The 6,000-nt window shown below is 31.8% G+C and overlaps 1 protein-coding gene across 3 annotated transcripts in view; it reads left to right on the top strand.

Annotated features, from left to right (window-relative positions):
* Positions 1-231: 231 nt before the first annotated feature.
* The window catches only part of CHD2 (chromodomain helicase DNA binding protein 2), a 135,879-nt gene continuing 130,110 nt past the window's right edge, over positions 232-6,000 (top strand). For all 3 annotated transcript variants that reach the window (XM_067029553.1, XM_067029550.1, XM_067029549.1), the window contains exons 1-2: positions 232-314; positions 5,184-5,253. The gene's annotated coding sequence lies outside the window, so the exon portion shown is untranslated. The remainder of the gene's footprint in view (positions 315-5,183; positions 5,254-6,000) is intronic.

The following is a 6,000-nucleotide window of genomic DNA, read 5'->3' as shown; positions in this document are numbered from 1 at the left end:
GCAAACAATTTGAATCTTTTAAATATTTAAAGAAATAAATTTTGGGGGAAATTTAAGCTAGTTACTATTCATACTAATGGATTTTAGGAAAGAATGCTTTAAAAATCGGGTTTTGTGAGCATAGATTTTATTTTTTCTTTTATGTAATAAGAAGTTTTAAAACACATTAGTATTTGGCTATTGGTGATTCCATCAGTAAATTGTTTAGAATACTGTTTTTTTCCGCCCCTAAAGGTATGCCATTTTGAAGACCGTGGAATTTTATCCTTGAGGATAAAGGAAATATTTGCGGTAGTCTGTATTTTACATAGCAAGTAAGTAAATGTTTTTATCCAACATCTGAAATCTAACAGCTACCAACAGGAGAATATCAACTAAAGTTTGTCAGTGCGACATAAACTGTAGACCTTATCTCGAAAAAGGGAAGAGAAAAAGCCCATCAAATTCTTTTCCTTACATCAAAGCAGTTTTGTGTAAGGAAAAGCAGTTTTGTTTAATGTTAAAATAGTTGATACATGTAATTTACACCAGCAGTGAGACATTCAGTATTTTTCAATTAAATGGTGCTTTAGAATTATGGTTAAATTAGTAGTTGAGTCATCAGAATTACGTATGTTTACAATCTGAAATGTACATTCTTTAGCCCTTTTTTTGGTGATGCAGATTACGTTTTAGAAATGGCCTAGAATTTTGTATTTGCAGATCTTATGATTTATCTTAAAATAACTATATTTCAAAAACTTAATAGACACTTTCATATTCTAGTTATTATGTAATGGATTTAAAATACTCAATTTACCTGTTTTTATGAGTTTTTTCCAAACAGGTGCAAAAATAAGTTATCTTACAGGAAACTAGAATGTGACTATGAGACCTCTAATCTATAGCTTAGTCTTCTTAAAGCATAAAAGGAAGAAATAATTTCAACATGTGTATGGTATTTTGACATGTGAAAACAATATGTACAGAATTTTCAGGAATTACTTCTTACCTCTTAACACTGAAAGGGGAAGTTACCGTCAAGCAGTAAATATTAGGAAGGTATTTATCAGAGGAAATATATAATGAGATATCTTGGAAAGTTTTAAGAATAGCCAAATAACCAATTAGTTAATGTAAGGGTAGGTTTACCTTTGTGCTTGTAATTTTTGTGGAAAATTCATCGTTGGTGTTGGCTTATTCTGTTGATTCAAATAGGTGATAAAAGTAATATATTTATTGCTTTTGCTTTAGCTTAATTTTTGCTTTTCAGCTCTTTTGCAATTTGATCAGGTTTGTGTTCATAACAGTGTACAAAAGCAAACCCAGTGTTAGACCTTTAATAATAATGTTTTTAAAATGTAACATATATTAAAAAGTTAAAGACATCTTTCATCCCAAGATCCTTTAACATAAATGCCAAGGTTAGGGTTTCCTCTTTGTAAATGATAGGATATTAGGTTGGCATTCAGATTTGGTTGGGCACTATTCTAAAAATTGAGAATTGGGCCTCTTAAGGCACAAATGTGTGTGTTTAATCTAAGTTTAAATATAAATTGGCAGTAATTTATAATGGCCTACCAAAGGTGTAATTTGAACCCATAGAATAAAAAATTAATGGTTAAAGAAGATTAGAAATGTTAAATGAAAATTTTTATCTTTTTTAGTCAAGTATTAATGATAAAAATAACTAAAGTGTTGTAGTAACTCCTAAGTTAATGTAATGGAGTATATAGTTTTCCTTTTATCACCAACAGATAAAGGATTATAATGTCACCTTTTAAAAAGACCTACGTGTACTTAGACCTTCATGATAATATTTAGAGTCAGTGTTTTGAAATCTGCTGCTGAGCCAAGCCTGTAAAATTGGCAATATTTTTGGTGGACAGAAATAATGGACACACGGGGGCAAATATAACTGAAGATACTGTTGTTTTAGATTACTGTATTTCATAAACACATTGTTTACTACTATTTTCTGCTTGAGACCTGAAGTGATAAAAACTTAAATATTAGTTTTAATTTTAGCAATTTGAATTCTTGAATCATAAAAGTCACCTGATCAAGTTGGTGATTGGCTTGCATTGCATTTGTTATTATTGGTAATAACTGTTTAAAAAATTCCCTGGAGTTCCACAGAAATGAAAGAAGCCATGCCCCATAGTTAACAAAAGGTTTTCATGAACTACGACATAATAATTAGAGGTTGGATTAGGTGGAATAGGTAATTGTGAATATAAATCTTCTTTCAAGTTTCATTTACTGTTCACAGTTTCTTGATTATTTAAAAATTTGGACTGTGGGCAACCAGTTATTTTACCTTTTCTCCTCTGATTTTCTTCTTTGTTGAGAGGCATAAGCGGAGAAATGTAATTTGAGGACATCTCCATCTTTTGCGTTAATGAGAGGTGTGTGATAGAGTGGAACATATAACTGTGATTCAGCAGTCAGGAGACCCAGCTTTTAATGTAAATTAGCCCTGTAATCTGGACGTTTTATTCATTGTGGACCTTAGTCTCCTAATTTGTATAAAGTATTTGGAGTTTGCAATCTCTTGATACATTTTTGCTCCTAAATTGTGTGGTAAAAATAGTGTCTAGTTCTCTTAAACTGGAAAGTAGTTTTTGTAATTTTTGCATTGCAAATCATGGATGTTATTTCTTTGTTGAAGTAATTTGAATAGCATGAAACCTGGGCGATAGTGTACCTGACTTCCCTAATTTTAGGCGTTCTAAAATATTGGTAAATAGTATAAATGCAGGCATAATGGAAAGTTTATGTTAAAAAGCAGTTAAGGTGTGAAATTGTCTTTAAAAAATAGATTTTAGAATGCTGCAATGAAAGCATTGTTTTGAATTTTTTTCCTAATAATTATTTTAAGTAATTTAAAGAGTAGTGCATTTAATGTAACATTTGCAGCTGACCATTGTGATTATAAGTGATGATTTATAACTTACATGCTTGACATAAGCTATGTAATTTCCCTTAAGAAATCTATATTTCAAAGATAAATATCCTCATCTTACCCACTACCTTTCCCTTCCAGATTTGAGTGGGTCAATACAAACTTAATTTTCAATTTGACTTATTTCTGATTATAAGTAACCTTTACAACTTAAATTCAAGGATATTCTGAACTTTATAAATAAAAACTATGTGATTTGATTGTTTACATAACTTTCAAGTAACATGTTTCCTACAACGATTTGATTTATACATTGTGTAAAGCTAGATAATCCAGTGTTTTGGAAAACAGTCTTTGTTTTTTGAAACTATACCACTTATTTGAAATTGAATATTTCCCAAACAAGCAATTATATCCTTAAGTGTGTATTACATAGTAGTCAAAATAATTTTAATTTAGGTTATCAAGCTAAATATTTTGCTTAACTTTAATGGTTTATGAGTTGTGACAGAGTTTTCTTATGACGGTTAATGACTTTGTCACTAGTGTCTTATTTTTGTGGACGGTTTCTTATATTTCACAGTGCTCTCGGATTTTATTCTTAATTAAAATGTAAAAATTGTTTTAAGGACTTTAAAAGGTGACAAAACCAAATCTTAAGAAAAGCACAAATGGGCTAGTAATGATAATATTAAGACTTAACTAAAGCCGTTTTTGCCTTTTATTATAAAATGACCAGCAAAGTTGTTATTTATATTATACCTATAATTTTCTACTAAATGAGGGTCCTGGATACTGCAAAATATTAAAGATTAGGAGTATGAGCAAATTTATCAACTTTTGTAATCTCCTTAAGATAAACTTGGCTTACCCCCCTTTAAAGGAAGGCAGAGTGTACTACTTTGTCAATTTTGGGGAAGGAGATCGAGGGGTAGATTACATTGGTGTCAGTAATTTTTGTGGTGGTGCAAAGTGTGATCCAAGCCCTCCTCTGGTTTCGATGCAGTGAGCATCCCGAGCCACATACTTGTACTGGTAGGTAGCCTTTTTATAAGGAGTTGTCAGACTGATGTGATGGGTTTCCCTCAGACATTTCTTTCATGGGGATTCCTTAAGTCATTTCTGCCCTTGTCTTAGGGATTAAATCAATTTATTTTACTTGATTGATTTAGGTTTTGTCATTGTTCACTGTAACTGTCTTCTTTGTAAGATCAGATTAAATTTGGAAGCTTAATAATGCTGCGTTTCTTGTAAATTGCTTCGTTTTATCAACTTGTTGGGAGGCTATTTTAGCACCTTGCTCTTAAATCTTGAAGCAGATCTTACTATTTTTTGGTTATGACTAGTTAAAACGATTAAAGGGATTTAGATTTGGTAAGATGATCAGGAACTTGCTTTATAATTTGAAAAATTGGAAACCTTGGTCATGGAAAAAGCATTTAGGTAGCTTAGTTTTAGCTTAAATACTAAACTTCTTTTGCTTTCTAAAAATCCTTAAGTTGATAGACTTTAATATTGAACTTTTGAACAAAGCTTTTTGGGTAGTTCTACCTATTGTGATTATTATAATCATACTTTGGTACAGGAGTGATTGGAAAAAGTATATACCTGTATTCTCAAAAATTTATTTGAGATACAGGAAACATCTTCCATGTTTATGAGGTATTTCAGTCTAACTAGTGAAAAGTAATGGTTATCAGTAAACAGATAAAAAGTAATTTTTATCACGCACATATTTTAGAAAGGGTTAGTGTTGTGTAGGTTAATATAATCAGTAGAGAAAAAAATTTGAAATTATGTGTAAGGTTTCTATCCTAGAATAGAGTTGATTAAAGTACATAGTATTATGAAATAATATAGTAATATTGAAGAGTGAGAAACATGGCCTTGCCAGGTTGGTAATGGAAGCTTTCCTTTAGAAGTCTGGAAAGCAGATTAGCTGAAGGACCAGAACATAAAATAGTTCTGTACTGTTACAGAAGGAGTGATGTTGGCTCTGTTAAACAGCTATTTTGCAACCATGGCTGCCTGTTAGGGAGCCCAGATTTTTACCTAGGAAGTTCTTGGGGCCTGAGATATAACGTGTTTTTATAGTAACTTTATTATACAGGTGAGCCCTGTGAACAGCCAATCTTAAGATCCTCTGGATCAGAACTTTTGATTTTCTGCTTGGACTGTATTTATAAATACATGTATGTCTCGGTCTTCTGGCTAGTGATCCTGATAAGATGTTGAAGTTTCCAAATAAATCTCTTTTTTTTTTCTGTACATACAATTATATTCTTTTTGATTTCTACAGAAATATGAATCCTGAGGCTGAATTATCTAAGGGGCCAATACAACGAAATAGATGTTGGTGGAAGAATTTAGTAAGTTTTACTCAATTTACATGTTTAATTTGTTTTTAAATTTTAAATATGACTTCGGAAATTTTGAGTAACTGAGTCAGGGTCTCTAAAAATATAGAGGGATTTAGTGAGGTTCAAAGCGGTACAAAAATAAATCAACATGGTTAGACGTATATGAAGTTTATTATTAAAATTTTTTGTGTTAATTTACTCCAACCTTTTATTATTTTCTACTTTTTTAAAATTTAAGCTCAGGCAAAGTTAAAATGGAAAAAACCCCACATTTGAACATGCTTTTAATACTGCACCCTAGGACTTCCCTGGTGGTCCAGCGCTCAAGACTCCACGCTTCCACTGCAGGGAGTGTGGGTTCGAGCCCTGGTAGGGGAACTAAGATCGCATATGTGCTGTGTGGCCAAAAAACCCCACAAAACCCTGCACCCTAGATCTGGGTGTTTGTAAACTCCCCCCTATTTTTATAAGTAAAATTTTATTGGAACACAACTATGCGCTTTCATTTACACATTATCTGTGTTTGCTTTCCAACTACAGCTACAGAGTTGAGAGTAGCTGTAGCTAATGGCCACAAACCCTATAAAATACTTAGTATTTTTTCCTGTTAGGCAACGTTGCCTACTCCTTCCCTGGAGCCTTCCTTTTTGTCAGCTTCACATGTGTAAAACTCAGAAGCCCTTAGGTTCTCTTGGTAATAGAGCATACTTTTTAATGGATTTCATTGTTTGTAATTCAAATAAATGAAGTAATTAT

The sequence above is a fragment of the Kogia breviceps genome, chromosome 3, assembly GCF_026419965.1.
Source record: "Kogia breviceps isolate mKogBre1 chromosome 3, mKogBre1 haplotype 1, whole genome shotgun sequence".
In the NCBI taxonomy this organism is placed as follows: Eukaryota; Metazoa; Chordata; class Mammalia; order Artiodactyla; family Physeteridae; genus Kogia; species Kogia breviceps.
The sequence above is the reverse complement of the archived record's forward strand: the minus strand, read 5'-3'. Positions and strand labels throughout refer to the sequence as shown.